A 22847-nucleotide genomic window follows, 5' to 3' on the forward strand; every position below is an offset into this window, starting at 1 on the left:
ACAGATAGCCTTGTGTTCTAGTACAGCATGTGCAACCTTTGTTTTAGTGTTATGTCATTGCAGTTTATAGCAATGAATTGCAACACAGACAAAGGTTTTCTCAACCTTCTTGTGACAACTGGTATAAATATAGGACTGCCATAACCATGGTTCTTGGTTCAAATACAGCATATTATGTATAATTTTATTGCTGTTCCACTTCTCATTATAGTCACTCTCACTTATAACACTTGACATGGTGTAGCTGATATGTATTATATGTATGAGGGCTGAGGCACTAGTATTGTATCAGTTATGTATTCATTTATCTATGTATTATCACATTTATTCTCAAATGTAGGACTGTGGGTATATTGTGTAATATATTCCTGTAAGTGTATTTCTGCTATTTGGACTACTATGACCTTCACATTTGTCTAACATGTATACATAACTCCCTGTACACCCAATAACCTTGAATTTGCTTTGCTTGCGACTGCTGCACTCCACTTACCATCACATAAACACGGAGCTCGGAGGTGCGCACTACTGAACAACATACTTGCGTGATGGTAAGCAGACCACAACATTTTCAAACAGTGTGTGCACTCCCAATAAACACTACGACTGGAACTGGTGGCAAAGCATCATTCTTCATTGCTCTTGATCCATGGCAGACATGGCAGGCATTTTTGGGGAAGGTGTCAGGTTTAGGGCACAGATATGGGGTGTCCAGGAGTACAAGATTTTTATTGGACTCCTAGTTAAGAACCACAGTTCCAGGCTTTTGCAGGGGGACTATTCTGGCTCCCAGTGTAAGTTGGAAGCTTGGGATGGTTTAGCTCGGACTGTAACCAATGCAACAATGTAAGCATCACTACAATGACCTCCAGAGGAGGAAGAGGGATACCCTTAACCATTGGATTGGAGAATTTAGGAGTGGGAACATCCCACACTTGTGTGTAATCTACACAGAGTACTTGTAAGACTTAAAAGCTGAATATAGGCAAGACTGTTTTTCATAATGGTATTCTGTTCTATTTTTTCCACAGCGGCCAGGGACCGGGAGGTCAATGCATAAACAGATGGGGTTAGATTGACAAGAATGAGGGAAGCATGTGGTATGTATGCAGCAAAACAGTAGTGTTATTCTAGCATTGAAAGTTAAAGATATATTTTTGGTACTTTATAGAGCTGCATCAAAACTGAGCATGCATATCTAAACTGTAAAAGCAAGTATGCATGCATTAGTCTGTAGCAGAAACCAAGAGTCCAGTATTAGAATATCAAACTGAGGATGCATATCTCAGCTGTAAAAGCAAGTATACATGCATTAGTCTGTAGCACAAACCAAGACCACAATATTTGAATTTAGTTATAGGTTGTGGATTCAAATACCACACTTTCTAATTATACAATACTGTTACTTCTGCAATTTATATTTAAAGTAAATTAAAACCTCAATAATACTGGCAAACATGCCCTGCTGGAAAGTGTAATCTGTAAATTTGGAACACACATATGTCCAGTATACGCACTTGTCAAGGAGTACATGCTGCAATCTGTAGTATAGTGTGTATCTGTTAGGAGTTGACAGTCTTAAAAGTAAAGTTAAGCTAATACAGTCAATTAATTGTATCAATCCATTGTATGACATGTGAAGGTACTAATGTTATCTCTTTTTATTTTCTCTCACCCCAATCCTTATTTTCTCTTTTTTATTTATTTTTTTTTTTTTTTTTTATTACATTATGTCAAAATGTGTCCATGTTATCCATGTGTACCACATCACTAAATGCTCCACAGCACATTGGGGTAGGCCTGCCCAGAGGATCCTCCTGCACACCACCACTGAATCCAGCACCATTGCCCAGCATGTCTGGGAGACAACCTGGCAGCACCACCTCTGCTGCCCCTGTACTACCTGCCCCTTCAGGTAGTGCTTCCCCGAAGGCTGGTCCAGTGGTACCCTCCAGGAGAAGTGGCAGAGGTGGTGATTTTATCTCCCATGCTGAATTGCCAGAGATGGTGCATAGGGTTGTGTGCTGCACTGTAGGTGCATGCCTATGCTGGCTGGAGATGCTGCTCTCCCTCATTTTATGTAATACCAGTAGGAGGAGATGCAGACATAAGGCACTCCAGCCAGTAATGGAGTGAAGTGCCAGTGATGACAGTCAGTGAGTGAGAACTCGATTCTCACTGTTACCCAACTGGATGACCATGGGTTCATAATGTCCCCACCTTCATCCCAATCATGGTGTCCCACAACATTTTGTGTCCATCACTGTCCACATCTCTTGCCTTGTTTGTCTTGTCTGTCTGCAGTTGCTTCCTCCTCTACCCAGCTGACCTCACCCAGACATTCCTACATCCCTTCTCCAACATTCCTCTCCTTAAAAAAAAAAAATGGGCACCTGTCTGACAAAAAAAAAAAAAAAACTCATCCCATACATGGCTCTCCATTTCACACACATGTCTTCTTGACACACTTGATTTGGTCTGATTGGCTATACAACATGATTGTGTTGTGGTAACCCCTCACTCTGGAAGTGACATTCCAACTACAGTTAATATTTGGCAGATATGTTCACTTTACACTGTTCTTTCCTACATCCCTCCTGCACATTCACACCATGCTTTCCCTTTGTTCTTCCCCCACTTGCTCCCCATTTCGCCACTGCCCTATCTTCCCCAATTATTTTCTTTAATGCATTATTATGTGATGGTGTGCTTCCTGTGCCAACACATAGCAATGGTAATGTGAATGTATTTAAAACTTACATACAGCTGTATTCGAAGCCAGTACTATGTGGACCAAAAAAGAAATGTATCACTGCATTAACTGCATTAACCCTTGCTGTTATGGAGTCAGATAAGTAGAAGGTGTATTCCAGAGACTCAGTACTAACTGTCAGACTTTGTTCTTCCCCCAAGTTACTCCCCATTTCAGCACATTCCTATCTACCTCATTTTAACACCTTTAATCTGGTCAAAAAATAAAATCACACACAACACACATAAGTATCTGAAAAAGCAATGGATCTCTTCACTTTTTGGGTTCCATATTTGCGAGGAGGTGTGCATCGCACTCCAATATGCAGCAAAAGTTAGCGGTGGCAAAATGCAGCAGCACATCTCTATAAGCAATTCACATCATTGCACTATCACTCTGTAATAAAAAAAAGTATTTTAAAGTACTAGATACATCTGTATTCAAACCCAGTACAATCTGGGCCAAAAAAGGAATGCATCAATGCATCAACACGTGCTGGCACAGAGTTTGTTAAGCAGCAGGTGTATTTCATAGACTCAGTACTAACTGTCAGGCTTTAGCAATGCAGCTTGCATTTGCACACTGCTTATGTACATGTCAATATGTGTATTTCACATGTGTATTTACTTTGCTAACCATTGCCCAAACCTGCTGCTGACAAAAGAGACATAGGTGCCACCCCAAAGGTGACTTTACAATCACCCAGCCAGTAGTCAAGGTTGTGCTTGAACAGGGTCATTGAGGATCACTGATTCACACACAGTGGGTGCCTATTACAGAGGAATGTGAGTTGTTGGGGGGTATATCTGTCTCCCCAGAATGTTCTGTTTATGTCACAGGCTAGATTGAAAACTCTGGGTTAAGTTATTATTGTCCCATTTGATTTGCAGATGTGCAGCATTTCCAGTAGGGCAGGGTCTGCGACTGCTCTATAGGTCAGGCATAGGTTTCCTCTCAGCAGCCTGCATGATACTGAGTACACCGACAAGTCTTTCAGTCTTTCCATATATGTCATGTTTGGAGTGTCAAGGGTGCATTTACCAGGAAATTCCATTTTGCATAAGGCACAAATCCTGACACATTCTGTATTTATTAGTAGACCATGTGTCTTTGGCACCACTCATTTGTGTGTGTTATCCCCTCCTGTACTGAAGTCATGTCATTGGCGGACTTAATGATTGAAGTCGATATGCATGAATCAGCAAACATTGGTAAGTAACAGGTCATATTTTGTAGCCTGGACTGTTGAGAAATAGATTCTAAACAGTATAGGGTCAAGCACAGATCCTTGGGGTATACCAGTGGTGACAGCTGCAATGGTAGAGGTTGATTCGCTAACTTTCACAGTATGTGGTCTGTCGGTGAGGACATTGGTTAAACACCTAGTGATGTAAGTGTTAATCTCCAGCTGGTAGAGTTTGTCAATGATACCTGAGTAGGGGGTTTGTGTCCAGACCCTAGGATAGATCAAGATAGGCAGTATGCACTGTGTTACCTTCATGCAGACCCATCACACAGAAACAATGGGCTGTGACAACATCACAGATCTCCTATAGTGTGACTCAGAACATATGCCTAACAAACACGGTGTGATACACACTTTAACACACATTCCAGATGGACTATGTTCCCATAGATGAGTGTACATCGACAAGCATCCATTTGAGTGGTCTGAGGGCAACACCTGATGCATGCATGTACAGACACATGCTAACTCTCTTGGTCTGTGAGGTACGCCAACATGTCATCATGGACCTTCAGTAAATGGACACTAGTAGTATCCTGGCTATGTACAACAGACGTGAGTTTTTGATGCTACATCTTTGTCTGTCACATCTGTCAGATGTCCTCAAAGAGCATCATCGTGTGGAGCCAGAAAAGGCAAAGACAGCCAAAAGTAGTCTACACTGAAGTATTCACTCCACAATGACAGATGTGGCCATCAACATCTACATCACCAAGTAGGCAAAACAGTGGCTCACATATGTGGCATCTAAATATGTAGAAATGTGTGAAGTGCCTTATATCTCATGCCCAGTAATCTAGTGTGTACATCAGGGCTGTCTACTAGGCCCTTTCCTGTCCATGACTGATATCACAGATGTCAAGAATGACTTACAAATCCTGTGTTCCAACAGCCATCTGGAGGAGTAAAGATTGTAGGCAATCATTCACTCCAACTGTGATATCGGTATAATACAGACAGTGTCAACACATATCAGAGATTGTTGCCACAGCCATGATAACACAAAAGATGAAAAAAAGTGGGGATTTGTTTCATTATGCAAACAAATGCACAAACCAAGGATCATGTAGACATTGCACCCTATCAGCAGACCAGTTATGTGGCCTGTGGCTTGGGATATATGGTATGTGGAATGTCCACCAGCATGTGTCCATGGTGGTGAGTACTCCCTTGCATGTAACACAACTACTCTACTGAGTATGTGCAAGACATCCACATGACAGGCCATAGGCCATAGTACCTTCATAGTTCACAGACTTCAGCACACCAATATTTAAGTACAATGCACCCTTCCTCATATCCCTCCATGCACATCTTCCAGTGATGTGTAACTCAAGTGTACCATCTTCGTCACTGTGAGCTGTCACACATCTATTTGTGCATACCTTAGCATTAGTTTTGTTGCATAAACATTACTGTCGATGGCAAAGAACCCCCATCAAGGTGTAATTCCACACGCATGTGTGATATCTGTTTTGGTGATGCATTCATGACACACATAGCTGTTTAATCACAGTGATGGCATGGATTACATTTGGGACAGTGCAAACTGTGCCATACACATTCCAGGGACCTAAATATGGCCTACAACTTGAATAGAGGGACAGATTTGTCTCCTAGTGACTGTTATGTATTTGGAATAGGCTGCCAATTAATGTAAAGCAGAGCACCTCTATGATATTGTTCACAAGGAACCTGGACAAGTGCATGGGGCACCATAACTTCTTACCAGGGATAGCACCCACAACCCTCCTGGACATGGGCACTCATTACTAAATACAATCATGGGTATTGACTAGAGTATCTATGGTTTTACATTGGGATGAAATGGCTAGGCTTGAAATGACCTCCAGGTCTATAGCCTACTAACCTCCTATCATCTTATGATATATGTCCCTGCCATGCACACCAGTCAGCTAGCCTGTAGTTATCATAATGTCAAGTGTGTCTCCTCGCACCTCCTGCATATGTTAGTGTCATGAGAGTGTGTTTGATAAAACTCATAGATTGCTGACATGTCCTAATAGTTATAAGTGTGTGTTGATGCAGAATCATCTATGCTCACTCAGAAACACATATGTTGTGTCAGAGATATGGGTATTACTGGTGGTATTATTCTGATATTGTCCATGATTATGTGTGATGGTTTTACTTTTGGCCATGAGCCTGTATCTGTGTCCTACTTGTTGGAAGCTCTGCTGACATACTCAGGCAAATGAGTTTGCACATCTTCACAATATTTATTTATTTATTTAACATTGTTTACTAGGAAAGTTCGAACTGGGACAAAGCCAATTTTCAGGGGAAGCCCAAGGAGAAACGCTCCAGATGCATGTCTTTGTGACCTGGGAGGAAACCCACACAAGTGCAGGGAGGACATGCAGACTTCACAGAAGGAATCCCAGCCAAGAATCGAACAGGGGAACATCTTGCTGTGAGGTGTCAATGCTACCGCTGCACCACTGCGCTGTCCAATATGCACCTGACCCCAGCTGTATTTAACATCCATGATACATGTCCTCTCCATTGTGCATGTCTGGATGCTTATATCACACAGACATCCTGCATTGTTATGTCACCTTGTGTGACAGTCACATCATATGAATTTGTCACTGTGCAGTTCATAGTGTGCCAAGTGGAGATGTGATTAGTGTTCCTGCTACAACTGCCTTCCTTTTATGTTTCCTCATGTGCTGTACATTACAATGTTTCACCTGTCCTCCTCCCCAGTGTTCATCTCTAAACATCATCTGTGTCTTCCTGTTCAATACACACACTTCCCATGACTGTTTCTTATAAATGGCACTCCATGTACCCTTTCTGATCATTGACACAACTTGTACAGATTGCCTGGAATGGGACTCCATAATAATCAGTACTATATACACTCTCCTGTTCTGTGCCTGCAACATGTACAATAATATATGAAAAACCCTGGTGGTCCATGTGGCATTCTGAGAAATCTCGCTAGCCCAGTATGCTGGAATGCACACAAACACAGTCCTATCCTGTCTCTGCAACATAATATATTACTATATGAAAGATCCTGGTGTCAGTGTGGCATTCCACACAATCTTGCTAACCTAGTATGCTGAAGTGTACACATACACTGTCCTGTCCTTGCAAATACTACATTAATATATAAAATCTCTGGTGGTCCATTTGGCATACTGCACAATCCCACTAGTCCAGTTTGCTATGCTGTAACTAAATGTTGCTTTACATGGTTTCCTGACCACCACAAAACCCTGCTTGCTTGCATGTTAAGGCAAGCCATGGCAAGTATATTCATTAAGCGCTGCTGCTCACCACACAAACAAGTAAACTCTGTGTAGGCTTCTTACAAAGGCTACATGGAGTTTATTGAATCATAGGGTTTATTTTCCTCAATGATTTCTTTCAAATGACTCCTTAAAAAACTAGCCAGAACACATGGAACAAAGCATGGCTATTATTCCAAGGACATAGCTCCCGAGGACCACTGGGCTTTTCACAACCTACCTCATATATTCTTAAAATCAGTCTAGTCGAGAATAAAAAAATATAAATAAAAATAGCAAATAAAAAAATACAAGGTGGTATGAGCAGACTGGGTTCCCAAACAAATAGTATATGCAGAAAAAAATATAGGAAACACCAGACCACAGCAGATTGTATCAAATAAAACTCCAAAGTTTAATCCACAGTACAAAACTGGTGAGCACTTTCATTGCCAGAGCTACTTCATCAGACAACTCAATAAACTCCAGTAAGATTTTTAAAAACAGCAACAGCCTATCAGTGTCAGTTCCCAATAAACAATTAGCCTGATAGCCACTGATTTAAAGGAGAAGCAGTAGATGGAGACGTAATATCAACTAATAAATCATTAAAATAAATAAAAATACATAAAAGTGCATATATAGAGACTTTATCTGCATAGTGGCTTATTAACCAAAACCGGTTTAATACAAATGGTATAATTTAGGTCTTTGCCCATGTTGGCATGCATCCTAATAATCCATTCAAGCTCCTTAGTCTCTACCAAATTCCTAATTGCACCACCTCTACATCCTAGCTGAACTTTCTCAATTACCATGAATTGAAAGTTATGTGTTGTCCCTGATACTAGAACATGCCTAGGCAAGGCATTAGTTCCTGCCCCTCTGTTTATGTCATATATGTGTTCCCTGATCCTATCACATAACATAACTCTTTTCCTTTAAATCAGTGGCTACCAGGCTAATTGTTTATTGGGATGTGACACTGATAGGATGTTGCTATTTTTAAAAATCTTACTGGAGTTTATTGAGTTGTCTGATGAAGTAGCTCTGGCTACCAAAGTACTCACCATTTTTGTACTGTGGATTTAACTTTGGAGTTTTATTTGACACTATCTGCTGTGGTTTGGTGTTTCCTATATTTTTCTACAAATAAAAATAGGATTGCACCAAACTGTCCTCCATTGTTCTAGTCTGAGTTCTCAACTGAGCAAAATATCCTGAATGAAATTCAATGCATACCTCCCATTCTACAAAACCATACCCCACCAATAATAACTTCTGCAGCACTTCTGATATGTTGATATAATGATAGTGCAAATCTCCTAACATGCAGAATGAACTTGCCTCCAATGCCTCAACAAGGCAGTGAGACATTTTCACCTTTTTCAATACTTCAACAATGAGAAAAGAGACATTTACACCCATTTGCCACCTACTGTGGAAATCTTTTTGAAAAGATTTGTTTTAATTTAAACTTGAAGTTAATGACCTCTATCACACAGCTAAGAGTGGTGAAACCAAGCTTATTGTAAATTACTTAAAAATTGATTTGCTATGGTTTTCCTTTTCATAACATCTTTGAAATGCTGCCATTTTTCTTACGGAGTTCATTTAGAGGATATGCAATTATAAAATGTTAGTCAAAATGTAATTAATATAAAAAACTGTGAATTTTATGTGATATGTGCCGAACTTATAGAACCTGAGGAAATTCCCAACCTGTTAGCTGACAGATTTGGTGCAAACATCACCCTGCTGTCCACACTAGCCATCCCCCAAAGCATACCTTACATCAGTCCTCTACCTGTTATCTCCTAAGAGCAGGTCATATCCATGGTCTCCGAGGCCAAAAACATGCCCTCTATGGGACCTGCTAACATCCCAGGCTGCTTACTAAACAATCTAAAACAAGACCTAGCAGAACAACTTGGCACTCTTCTTAACCTCAGCCTGAGCACTGGCTTTGTTCCAGCATAGTGGAGAACAGCAACAGTAATCCTCTTACACAAAGTGGGTCCATTAACTGACCCTGGAAACTATAGACCCATAAGCCTAACCGGCCTTATCTGTAAGGCAACAGAAAATATCATCATGGACCTCATCAACAAGAATATAGGTGACCTTCAAACTCTTGACACAAAACAGTTTGGCTTCTTTAAGGGTAGATCATGCTTATTGAACCTGGTGGACTTCTTCAAGAATGCCACCAAAGCCCTGGATGAAGGCAAAACAGTACATACTGCCTATCCTGACTTGGCTTTTGGCACATTTCCCGACTCAGGTATCATTAAGAAGCTCTCCCAGCTGGGGATTAACCCATACATCACTAGATGGGTAGCCACTTGGCTCACTGACAGAATTCATACTTTCAAAGTTGGGGATTCCACCTCTACCAGTAGACCAGTTACCAGTGGCATACCACAAGTGTCTATGCTGGTCCCTCTACTGTTTGGAATCGATTTCTTGGAAGTCCATGTCAAGATAGATGGCCTTTGGCTTACCAAGTTTGCTGATGATTGCAAACTGGGTGCAATCATTGAGTCCCCAGATGATGTTAACATATTACAAAAGGGGCTAACACAGACAATGACTGGTTCCAAAGCAATGGACAAAAACTAAATGGAAAAACATGCATTATTATCCCCTTTGGCAAAGAGGAATTCCCTGCAAATTACAATATTGACAGAGATTTGGGAACACAGGTTGATAGCAATCTAAACTTCAATTTCCATGTGTCTATAGTGGTAAGGAAAGCCTTCTATGTTGCGCATCTCATAAGTATGGGCATCACATCTAAGACTAAGGATGTTATAACTTCTCTGTGCTCGACTCTCATCAGATGATTAATAAAGTACAATGTTCCCGTTTGTATGTACCACCAGACACCTGCAGCAGCTGGAGAGACCCCTGAGGTTTCTCATCAAGAAAATTCAGGACCTCTAAAACATAACCTACATGGAAAGACTGAAAGACCTGTCACTGTACTCTGTCTCCTATAGGTTGCTAAGAGGCAACTTGTGCCTAGTCTACAGAGCAGTTCCTGACCCTGCCCTAATGAAAATGGTGCACATCCACAAATCAAATGAGACAAGAGTCACTCGCTCAAGGGATCTCATCCTAGCCTGTGACAAAAACAAAACATGCTGGAGAGACAGCTATATCTCCCAGAGATTGCCAATCCTCTGGAATAAACTGCCAGTTCACTTGAAGCAGAGATCCTCAATAACGTTATTCATGTGCAACCTAGACAATTGGATGGGAGACCATAAATTCACGCTGGGCAGGGGTAGCACCTATGTCCCCTCGTGGACAGGGGCATTTAGTGTTGATTATAGACTTGCTCTGGGAATAATGACCTTTTAACCAAGGTCAATTAGAGACCATGGGTATAACATGGCTAGGCCTATAAAGGCCATAGGGCCATTAGCCTAGTAACCACCTATTAACCTATGAACCAGAGATGAAAATAGGCAAACAAATTTTGAAGTGGCCTTTAGATATCAGTAGTGAGTGCACAGAGTAATTGCAAGTTTCAACAATACTTTCCAAACAGTTTTGGTAGAATCCATGTAGGCTATTGGATGGTCAGTCTCCTTTGTTAGTAGCAGACAACAAGACCTCCATTCTGGAGTCACTTGAAGTAGGAGTATTTTTGTCATAAAATGTATAAGGTATATGTGTATGGGGAAGATCATAGTTAACTGAGTCACTGTTTCATTGCTTGGCAGAATGACAGCTATAGTAGGGTCACCACAATGGGATTACAAGCAGCAGAAAGGAAATTGTCTGCATGTGTTCATGCAGCTAAAACCTATTTGTAGTATTCTGCCTTGGTAGACAATGGCTGCAGTGCTAATAAGGCAATACCTATTGATTCAGCCATTCTGCAGGAAGGTTTCAAGGATCACATGAAGACTGATGGATATATCTCAGGGAGTGTGACTGGAACAAACAGCTTCTCTTAAATGAACCTGCATGCTGAACTGTTACAGACATGTATGTAAGTCATTGACTGTTCTATACAACCACCATGTTCAAACATAAGTCTGTTCATAAGTGTAACTGACAAAACAGTACCTTGGCTGAAAGCTTGATTATAGGCTTTTTGGACATCAGAAGTGAGGCAATATATTACAATCACTTGCATGAAGAAATGGTGATGAGTTAGATCATTTGCCTAGAGTGATTACTGGATACATCAGTGAATCCACAGCAAGTACAAAGAGTATATTGGAAATGTTTAGCTGTTGCATTTAAATGGGAAGAGCTGAGCTCCTACTTTTGGAAGACTTTCTGCCTTATACTTCAAGTGTTTGGGAATGTGGAGTGTGAATGGCTCCTGTTCAATACTTATACAACTGTGGTTTTGGTAAGCAGTGATGGCTTAAGTCTTGCTTCTTCCCATTTGTCTCACTGATTGTCATGACCATCAGATATGAGATAAGTTGTCTTGTTAAAGAAATATGTGCAAAAGGTATAGACTGTAATGCTGTGCTGTCTGCCTACCCCCCCCCAAAAAAAGTACAATAATACCATTACCATTGAGTGATATCTAAGTTACAAAAACTGCATCTCCGTGATCAAATAATGAACATTGTTCCTTCTTTCCTTCAAAGAGAAGGATTTTGCCATCCAATAATATCCTTTTTATACTGCTGCTTCATTTTATGTCACACACATACATCTCATCATTATCAACCCCTTTTCTACATGGTGTCAGGTGTCATGTCAGCTATTGTCACCTCTCTCTCTATTCAATGACAGTCTCCTACCATCAACAGTCATTCCCGACTGTTGGAGATCTCTCACACAATCCATCCATCTCTTGGCTGGACACCTTCATTTCCTCTTGCCCTCTTCCTGTCTGTCCCAAATCATCTTCTCCAGATTGCCTTTGTCTTTTCTGTAACCGTGCCCAAACCACAGTAATCTGTTCTCTTTGACTTTCTCTGCAATTGGAGCTACTTGAATTTCTGTACTGATGTCTTAATTTCTTCACTTGTCCCACAGTCTGCAAATTCTCCTACCTGTTTCATGCACAATTTCCATCACCTCTAGATTCCTCAACTGCTCTGCTTTCACCACCCAGGTTTCTGTATACCTGATGTTTCAGCTTCTCTGGCATTCTTCAGTCACGCACTACTCCTGACACACTGTGCCAGTTGGCTGCAGCCCCCACGATTCTAGCTTTGACCTCCTAATTCAGCAGGCTTCCTTTCTCCTTAACCATCTTTCCCTGACAGAAGTGTAACTGGCTCAACCAGCACCCTGTGCCAGTATTCTTCCCTTAAACTGTAGTAAACATCTGTTACAATTTGTACCCTGCACCGATGTACCCAACAGTAGTTACAGTTTATACCCTGCTTGAATAGAACACTACAGTGCTCAGGTTTCAGTAAAAAAAAGAGAGAGCATTTTTTTATATACTTTTTAATATTAGCAGCCTGCTTGCTACAATGTAGCAAGCAGTTGATAAACTTTATACCACACACTGAGCACTACAGCCTCAGGTTTAACAGCAAAGGCAATTGCTCCCCCAACACTTTGTGTACGGGGCAGTTGGCCCTCTTGATCTGTCATAGATATGCTACTTCTCCCAGACAACTGAAAATGTTTAGCTGTTCCCACAATTTTCCCTTCTGTCTTAGTTCTCAGCATCTTTTGGTTTCTTCATTTTCTGCCATTATGTTTCTTATCTGTACTCAGTTGTATCCTGTGTGCTTTCGGTTTTGCATTTCATCCCCCTATCATTTGCTAAACGTCTTGCTCAGAGTCTGCCTGTAAGACAACTTCATAGATTAGTACTAGACTAGGTTAATACTAGGCTAACTGCCCTTGTAGACCATTTTAAGCTTAGACAATTACCCCATGTGAGAATCAAATCCAGTACCTTTTGTCTGTAAGGTAAAAACCTTAACATTTATGCCAACCCCCCCCCCCCCCAAAAAAAAATAGCTAGAGATCAGAATCAAATCCTTTCCCTTGGGTTTGGGAGATAAATATCTTAACCATTAGGCCTACCTCCTCCTCCTAACATTATCTGCATACAACAACTTTGTTGATATGTCCCCTCCTACCTGTTTGGTAATGAAGTCCATCACTAGTATGAATGCAGTGAGCTCAGAGCTGAAATCTGTAGCACACACACTCCCACAGGGATTCCCTCTGTGAGTCTTAATAATGTCTATATGTGTGCAACTGAGTTCTTGTACACAGCCTGCCTTAATTCTACCACTGCTTGTGGAACTTTGAATTATTTAAAGGTTGCCCAGATCAAACTTTTTTGGGACCTTGTAATATGCTTTCTCTAAGTCTAGAAATGCCTAGTTGGAATGTTCCATCTTTTGCTTTTTCCCAATTTTCTCACTGAAAACGTTAATTCTGCTGCATCCTGACCAGAATCCAACTGTTCACCTCCCATTTTACTTTCTGCTACTCTGAGTGTTCATTTATTGATCACCCTCTCCTGAATTTTCATGCAGTTTGACAGACGTTTGATACCTCTATGCTGCACAGAGTTGTGAATGTACCATTGTTTTTGTACACTGGAGTACCATCTGGATCCATTCTCCCTTAACTCACCCAACATCTTCCTTATATCTGCAGTGACCTCATCTGAGCCTGCTGCTTTACACCACTTCATTTTCCTTATTGCTGTTGTTACTTCCTCTAGGTTGAGGTCACCGTCTTCTTGTATTGTAGGCAGTGTCTGGGGGAGTACAGCTTATGTGGGGTTTTCTTCATTTAGACACTGCTGGAAGTACTCCTTCCATCTGATTTTGATGTCATGTGGTCTGCTGATCAGATTGTCAATTGCTTCCATTATGAATAGTGTCTGATGCCTATCTTCTTTTTTCTTCTGTCTTTGCCTGATAGATTTTCTTTGCACCGCACCATCAACTGAAACACTTTTCAGAAGTTGGTAGAGTGCCTCTGATGCTTTGTTCTTTGCTATTGCAGCCCCTCTCTTATCCTCTTTGTTAACCAACCAGTATTCCTTCTTAGCCTCGTCCATCTTTTCTACCTCTTGTTTTTTCTGCACTCCTCCTTTTTTTGATGAATTTCTAGACTTTGTATTTCACTACCAGCTTTCCTTATATAACTTATTTCCATACATGGCCCAGCTGTACATCTTTTCTACAGTTCTCACACATGCTGTTTTGAGCCACTGGCATTCTTCTTTAATTACACCTATTTCCTCTTCTTCCTGTGGTGTTAGAGCCCTGAGTATTTCTTTGAATTCTTTTGGTTTCTTTCCAATCAACTTCCAGGTCTTCAGCCTCATTTCTGTTGACTATAGACCCCTTTCCTGACCACTGCTTGCAACAACCTGTGGTTTAGGTTGTGGACCAACTGCTTTGCTGAAGTTAACTCTGCAATTGTTGGTACACAAAGGTTCAATCCTTGGACCACTCCCCTTTGACATTTACTTCCTGAAAGTCAAGCAAATGTTAAGGGTTTATGACTGACCAAGTTTGCAAATGGCTGCAAACTTGATGCCATCCTAAACTCTTCAGAGGACATCAAAATCCTCCTAGATGGCTTTTCCTTAACAAATAGCTGGTATCAAAACCATCTACTTAAATGAAATGACAATAAATGTATAATCATATACAATACTTCTGCAAGCATAACTTCCTTTATAACTGTCACATTGGCAACACACCATTGAAACTTGATCCTATAGTCAGGGATATGAGAAACTGGGTCAACAATGAACTATTCACTACTGCAAGGAAGTTCTTTTTTCATTACACAGCTTATATCTAAAGTTATGATGTACAGGTCCAGGGATGTAAGTATTCCACCAAACTTGGCTTTCATCAGATCAGTCATTGAATATAATGCTCCGATGGCTATGTAGCTGATATCATTTCAGAGATTCCAGTATCTGTGTCCTTGAGAGAAGACGGTTGTCAGTCCTATTTGTTTTGCCAAGCATGGTCTTCACTTCTTGTTCAAGGGCTTCTGAATACAGGCCTAAGCCTTTGCTTTCCCCATTCTGCATTTTTTTAGGCAAAGTTCATCTAATGAACATCCCAACCTAACCAAAAAGTCATATCATAAATTAAACATAAACCAAGATGACCATTCTCAATACTAGGCATCTAAAACAGCTGCCTGCAATGGAGGTACTTCTACATCTGGAACAATCCATGATTGAACAGTGACTGAGATTTGGTTCAAATGCAATGAAAATACTCTCTCTACTCCTGTCTATATCTGTCATTCCCACAAGCCCACTGGAAATGGTGATGGTATCTCAGTTTTCATCAGGGATTTCATCCCTTCCAATGTGGTACCCAATGACCTTCTAAATGGGCCTACTGACATACAGCTTGTACTAGGTAAGTCAGACCTTCAACTTATGGCTTGTTACACCCCCCCCCCATCCATGACCCCACATAACCATGATAAATTCCTTGTATTCCTAGAAAGCATCCTTATTAAAGATGGAGCTTTAATCATTAGTGACTTCAACTACTCCTACATAGACTGCAGTACTAATATTTCTAACACTGCAACTGCACAGTATTTCTTAGGATGGGTGAATGAGAATTTGCTGGATCAAACTGTCCATAACCCCACCAGGGTCAGAAATATTCTGGAGCTAGTTCTCACAAACTCTGCCCTGGCTTCATCCCTGGCCATGGTTGGTCTCTCAGTTGTTAAATCTGATCACCAATTGGTTACCTTTACCCTCAAAATATCCTGTCCTATGGTTACCAGCAGATATAAATAAACTTTGCAACACAAGGAAGAAATTGCTTAGATTACCTTGGAATTCCAGAACATCTCATCACAATGAGAATGCAAAATGCCTCAACAAGAAACTGAAGGCAGCAATTAAGACCAGCAAAGACTCCCATGAGCATAGGCTTGTTTCTGAGGCTAAGGATAATCATAAGTCCTTCTTTAGCTACACTAGAAAACTAAATAATACTAAACATCACTACTTTTAACTTATCTGTAATGGCTCATCCAATTCAAATCCTAATGACCTATTGGCTAATAGATTTATTACAAATTTCTCTTCTGAAGCTATCATGTCACTGCAAACATACTGGTGCTTTACCTTCCTACACACTATCTCCAAAGACAATATACTTCAAGTGCCCTCCAAACCCAAAAATATTTCTTCAGTTGGTCTTATAAAAGTTCTATTTTGCCTTATAAATGGGGTCAGTTAGGCCCTTATTGATCTTCTCCTAAGTTGTTCAACCCTAACATTGCCACAGGCTATTGTCTCAGTCAATAATACCTTATTGGTGGCTTACCTTCATAAGGGTAGCCCCACCACTGATCCAAGCAATTATATAGTACCATCAGTCTAGTAGTGTTATCTGCAAAGCCATAGAATACATCATTACTGACCTCAAAATACAGGCTATTACGAAATTAATCAAGCTCAACCTTCTACAACTTAGATTTCTTTAGGGTAGGTCATGACTCCTCAGTCTTGTGAACTTGTTTGAAAAGGTCATGCAAGCCACAGACAATGGTCATACTGTTCACGCTGACTAGCTGGATCTAACAAAAGTATCTGTTACTATCTCACAAGATGGGACAGTAAATAAGTGAATAGCAATTTGTACTTATGATCGAATGCAAACTGGCTCAAAAAAAGAACACCTGCTATCAGAGTCAGTGGTACCTCTTTGGTTAATGGAAAAATGACCAGTGGCATTTTCCAGGGCTCTGTATAAGGGCCTCATTCTTTTTGGCCTTTTTTTCTCTATTCTCAACACTGACAACAATAATCTCTGAATGACTAATCTGATGATGATTGCAAGCTGGATGTAGCTGTCAAATCAACAAATGATACAAATTCCTTTCAAGCAGAACCATCATGCATTAAGATATGGTGCATTGAGAAAAGTCTCAAGCTAAATGCTAAGAAATGCAGTATCATCTCATTTCATCAACAAAAACTTGCCCCCAGTTACTGCATCAATGACACCCCACTTTCCAATGAGTTTGTCATCAAAGACCTGGGCACCTGGGAAGATGGCTCCCTCTTCTTTGATCACCATGTAATGACCGTAGTCAGGAAATAATTCTTTATCGCACAATCAATCACTAGAGCATTTCTTCTAAAAACAAGGAAGTTGTTATCCTGCACTTTGCTATGGTTAGTCTCATTGCAGAATATAATGTACCCTTTCACATGTATATTATTAGAAATAAAAACTCAAAAGACCACAGATGTTTCTAGCAAAAAGAATGTCTGCTCTCAAAAATCTTAGATATCAAAAAAAGCTGGAGTGGCTGTCCTTGTTCACAGCATCTTATAGACTCTTGAGGGGAGAACTATGCCTTATATTTTGTGCCCTGAGTGATCCCACTATCAGAAACCTCCTTCTTCTTAATGTACCAAACAGTAGAGCCAATAATAAAACGAGTGCACATCAGGGAACAAATACAATTAAATGGAGACAGAGGTTCCTCACCTACCTCTTCCCCTTGCTCTGGAATAGACTCCCCTTGCACTTCAAGAAATGTGCAATTATCTGTCTGCCTTCATACATTTATTTATTTATTTTATATTTGTTGACCAGGTTTGTCTGACCGAGCTAAGTAGCCCTTTTTCAGTGGAGGCCCGGGGAGAAAATCTCCACATGTTCCACAGAATATCTTTAACAAAAGTAAGTAAACAATCAACAAGTATATTACAATAAAAATATTCAAAACAACATAAACAAGAAGATTAAGTATTTACTACAGTAAAGTAATCATTAAGTCAGCCAGATTTTGAATCTTACAACATTTAGAAGGATGGACAATAGTTTTGTCACCAGGCATAAAATCATACGTTAAACAGATCAGAATGTAAGTAATGTAGATAGGATAGAGAAGGTGATGTGAGATAATGTTTAAAAAGTTAGATAAAGTTACATAAGTTGGGAGCAGATAGTGATGTGTAGTTAGGGCTGATAAGATGTTTAAGAGGGGGTGAGTACAGCAGCAGGTCCATTGGCTTAACAGGTATTCTTTAGTGGCTAGCTTAAATTAAGTTGCTTAAGTGACTTGATCTCTAGTAGGAGTTTGTTCCAGGCCTTGGAAGGATTATAGCTATACAGGATATAACCATTCTTAGTTTTAGATTTGTGTATTTTTAACAGATCTATATTAGCGCTACGGAGGGATCTTGCAGGTGAATAGTGGGAGATGAGAGAAGATAAGGTAGGACAGAAAGAAGGCTGATAAAGGATAAAGTGGATGATCTGGAGTTGAGGGAGAAGAAGTTGGTGAGGTAAGCCAAGCCAGTTAAGGAGTTTGAGTGAGAGACAGTGATGTGGCTTGTAAGTTTGGTGGGCTGCAAATTTGGCTGTCTTGTTGGTAGATTCAAGTTTGGCAAGGAGTGTGGAGTTTAGGTAAGTAAGAATTTGAGAGCCATATAATAGACTGGGTAGGAGGTAGCCATGAGATAGAGTTATTTTGGCTTCACTGGTTAGAAACTTTTTGTTACGGTAGAGGAGCCCTAGTTTCTGATGGCCTTTCTTGATACAGCTGTTAATGCGTAGATCGAATTTAAGTTGGTCGCCAATAATGACACCAAGGAGTTTAGTGCTAGTTTCCACCTCAATGTATGTGTGTTATTGAGGGACAAGATTGTGAAAGTGGGTTTAATGTGGTTGTAGTTTTTTAGGAAGAAAAAGCAGTAGCTTGTTATTTTTTTTGGGGGGTTAAGGATAAGCTGGTTGTCAGAGAGCCACTTTTCTACTGAGTTAAAGGAAGTCTGTGTTGTAGAAATGAGTTCAGTAATACAGCAATCACAGTAAAGTCATCAGCGTATTGGACCAGTGATGACTGAATACAGGAAGAGTAAAGAAGATTTGTAAAGATGCTGAAGAGTAGTGAACCAAGGATGAAACCCTGAGGGACATCCATTTTAACTGGGAGAGGAGGAGAGAGTGCAGATTGCCACTTCATTGCTTGAAATCTGTCAGTGAGGTAGTTGGAAAACCATGCAATAGTAGCAGGAGAGAAATTAAGATTTGTTAATTTGTGCAGAAGGAAAGGTTGAAAGATGGTATCGAAAGCTTTAAAGAGATTTAAGAGAAGGCAGGAGACAAGTTTGTTGTTATCTCTGGCAAGGGAGATAGTATTAAGGAATGATAGTAGGGCAATAGTAGTACTATGCTTCGGTCTGAACCCATGTTTAGTAGGTGTGAGCAGATTTTCAGAGAGTAGGTAGTGCATAACTTGTTTATGTATGCATTTTTCTAGAACGTTAGAGAGAGGAGAGAGGATGGCAATTGGTCAGAAATTAATGATATCAGAGGAGTTACCTCCTTTATGAAATGGTTGAGTGAAGAATTGTTTCCATATGGAAGGGACTTTGGACTCTGAAATGCAGCAAAGTTGATTAGGAAAAATAAAGGGAGAGCAAGAGAATCAGCAGCTAACTGAAGGAAGAGTGAAGGAATATTGCCGGTAGATGCTGAGCAAGGTTTGAGTTTAGAGAGTAGAGATTTGATGTAGCTAGTAGGTACTGGTTTGAGGTAAAAGGAATTTGATGCGAGTCTAGTGGAATTTGAAAGAGAGTGGTTAGAAATATTATTAAAGGAAGAGTAGTTGGTAAAGTGGTCAAATAGCTTGGATATAGAGTCAGTGAAATATTTGTTGAAGGTGGAGGCAGTATCTTTGAGTGTCTTCTCTGGACAGCGATTGGGGGAAGAGGGATCAGCAGGATGTAGTATGTGGTTTAGTGAGTTCCAAATTTTTTTTGGGGGGGGGGTAGATTTTAAGGCTGAGGGTGGGTTATAGCAGAAGTCTCTTTTATCTTTATTTGTACACTTTTTGGTCTGATTTTTAAGTTCTTTGTATTTTAGCAAGTCTGCAGGAAGCTTTGTTTTGGTCCATGTTTTCCATGCTCTGTCTCAGTTTTTCATTAGGATGTGGGTGAAATTTGACAGCCATGGAGATATGTTGGATTGAATATGGACTATGTGGAGTGGGTCAAGTGAGTCAGGAATACTGAGAAAGGTGGAATTGAAAGACAGGACAGCCTCTTCAAAGGGGAGTTGGGTAAGAAAATTCCAATTAACTTTAGAGAGGAGAGATTTAAGGTGTCTGGGTGGATGTTAGTAAGCTTGCAACATGTGATAGATCTATGCTGTTTGATAAAGTGCAGGTTGTATCTGAGTATTTTTATTAGGAAGTGATCACTTAGTGAGTTCGGAAGGGTTTCAGGATTGTGATATTTTGAGAGATAAGAGACTAGAATCCAATCAATAAGGGTGCTATGTGTATCAGGATTGTTGGTATGGGTGGGATAAGTGAGAAGTTGGGTAAAGACATACATGATAATGTGTGAGGGGGAATTTGGGGTACAGAGCATAAATCAATTAATACTGACATCACCAAGAATGATGTTCTCAATGGGAATATGTTGAAAAAAATATGAGAGTATGTTTTCCAGTATAAGTAAGTTGTCCCCTGGGGGAATGCAGATTGCAATTATAGTGATGGTGGTATGGGTGTTAAGTACCAGGTTGGCCATCAGTAGTTCAGCAGGGGAAAAGGATGGGATAGTAATATTAGGGGTTGTTAGAGTAAGGTGGTTAGAGAAAACAATGGCAACTCCACCACCCTTTTTCTTTTAGCGGTTGAGGCACAGTGTGCTATAGCCAGAAGGGAGAAAGTCTTTGTCTTGGTGTTGAGGTTTTAGCCAGGTTTCAGTTAAGGTGATGCCATCAAGGGTTTGGCTTGAGATTCAAGCATAATGTTCAATAACCTTGTTTAATGTACTTCTGGTGTTCATTAAGTAAAAGGAGATTTGTTTGTTTGGGGGGACGGAGGTGTATAGGTTAATTAAATTGTAGTTATAGGTGGAGTTGTGTTGAGTGGGACCTGAACTGGGATGAATATCACCTGCAAGTAGAAGAACATTAGGGTAGTAGTGGCAATTATATTTGCTTAAATTATAGATAAAATAGTTTGTTTTAGTTTTAGGGAATGTGCCGTGGGTGGGGGGGGATTTTGATTTTTGGAAGAGGAGTTTCAGTAAAAAAGACAGAAGTGAAAATAGCAAATGAATGATTTGGGGATGAGTTATTGCTTGTATGAGGTTTGGTGCGAATTATGAAAATAGGAGATAACTGGACATTAAGTGAGGTGAGAGTGTGAAGGAGGAGTAGTGTAGGTAATACAAGAAAACGCATAGAAGAGAAAGGCATGATTGGTAAGAGTAATGAGTGCTAGAATACTGAAGTTGGTGGTTGAGGAGTTAGTAGTTAGGTTTATTTTGCAGGTAGGCATGTAAGAGTGTGATGTTCAGATGATATTTTGAGCAGAGGGGAAGGGAATTAATATGCAGGTGTATAGTGGGAGAGGGGAGGGGTTAGCTATGTATTGTATGTACAACAGGAAGGGGAAGTAGGGTGCAGGGTGGGCATTACTAGTGGTTAAGGTATAATGGAAATTATATGGGGGTGGGTGGAAATGGTGGTGGTAGGTGAACGAATGAGTGGGGCTACATCTGAGATGCAAGAGAGCCCAAAAAATGAAAACTATCAGTAGTAGTTTGTCTATAAGCAATGGGGGAGAATTTATCAGAGAGGGTAAGTAATAGTGCTAAGAAAAAAGAAAAAAAGAGAAACAGTCCAGTTAAGAATTTGAGGGGGGGATGAGTCACGGGCAGTAAGGCTAATGGTAGAAGGTTACCATAGGTAGAGGCCAGGGAGATAGTTAGTTTAGACAAGATTGGTAGAGAGAATTCAGTTAGAGTTGTAAAACTAAAGAGGTGTAATCGACCGAGAATTAGCAGTTGGCATTGGTAGTAATGTGTTCGCCCAGGCAGAGTCAAGTAAGCAATACAAGCATTTACACTTAGATACTGTTCTATAGGGAGATTAGAAGAAAGTTCAGCGTACTTAGTTTTGGATCAAATAATAGTGGCAAATTCATATGCTGTTGCGCTGGAACTTACTGGGGATTCTTGGCAGTGCCGTAATGCAGGGACGCTAGCAGAGACAACAGGTTTGGCTAGATAGCTAGGGGAAACAAACAATAAAGCAGAGTCAAGGACATGCAAAACAATACAGCATGAGGTGATTAGACCTTTTAGGATGCAAGTAAGATAAACTCCATAGTTAAAGGAAGTAACTATTATGAAACATAGCTGATGAGCAGACATTAAAAACTAACATTACTACAGGCAGTTTCCATAGAGTTTCTTAAACAATGGAGGACATGAACCCCGTTTACTCATAGAACTAGCAGCAGGCAGCAACAATTACAATATTTTATTAACTAATATCCTAACTACATGTTGTAACACTAAGGCAAGGCTTTTAAGTCTAGAGCAGCTGTAGCAGAATGTACCAACAAGATGTAACAAACACAGTCAGTTGTAGCAAAATGTAACTATTAGATGAAACAAGCACAGTCAGAGTATAAAGTATTTCCTACAACAGGGGCTTGGTGCAAACTCGCAATTCCCAGGTAAATAACTAGCAACTGACCGTGCAGATTAAGCCAAACAATGAACAATTGGCAGTTAGAAGAGTGCGCAACAGTACAGCCGATCATCCATATAATCATTAGAGTCGGCAATAACACAAGCTGCAAGCATTATTCC

This window comes from Protopterus annectens, chromosome 3.part1, assembly GCF_019279795.1.
Source record: "Protopterus annectens isolate FY-2018-M chromosome 3.part1, PAN1.0, whole genome shotgun sequence".
Lineage (NCBI taxonomy): Eukaryota > Metazoa > Chordata > Ceratodontiformes > Protopteridae > Protopterus > Protopterus annectens.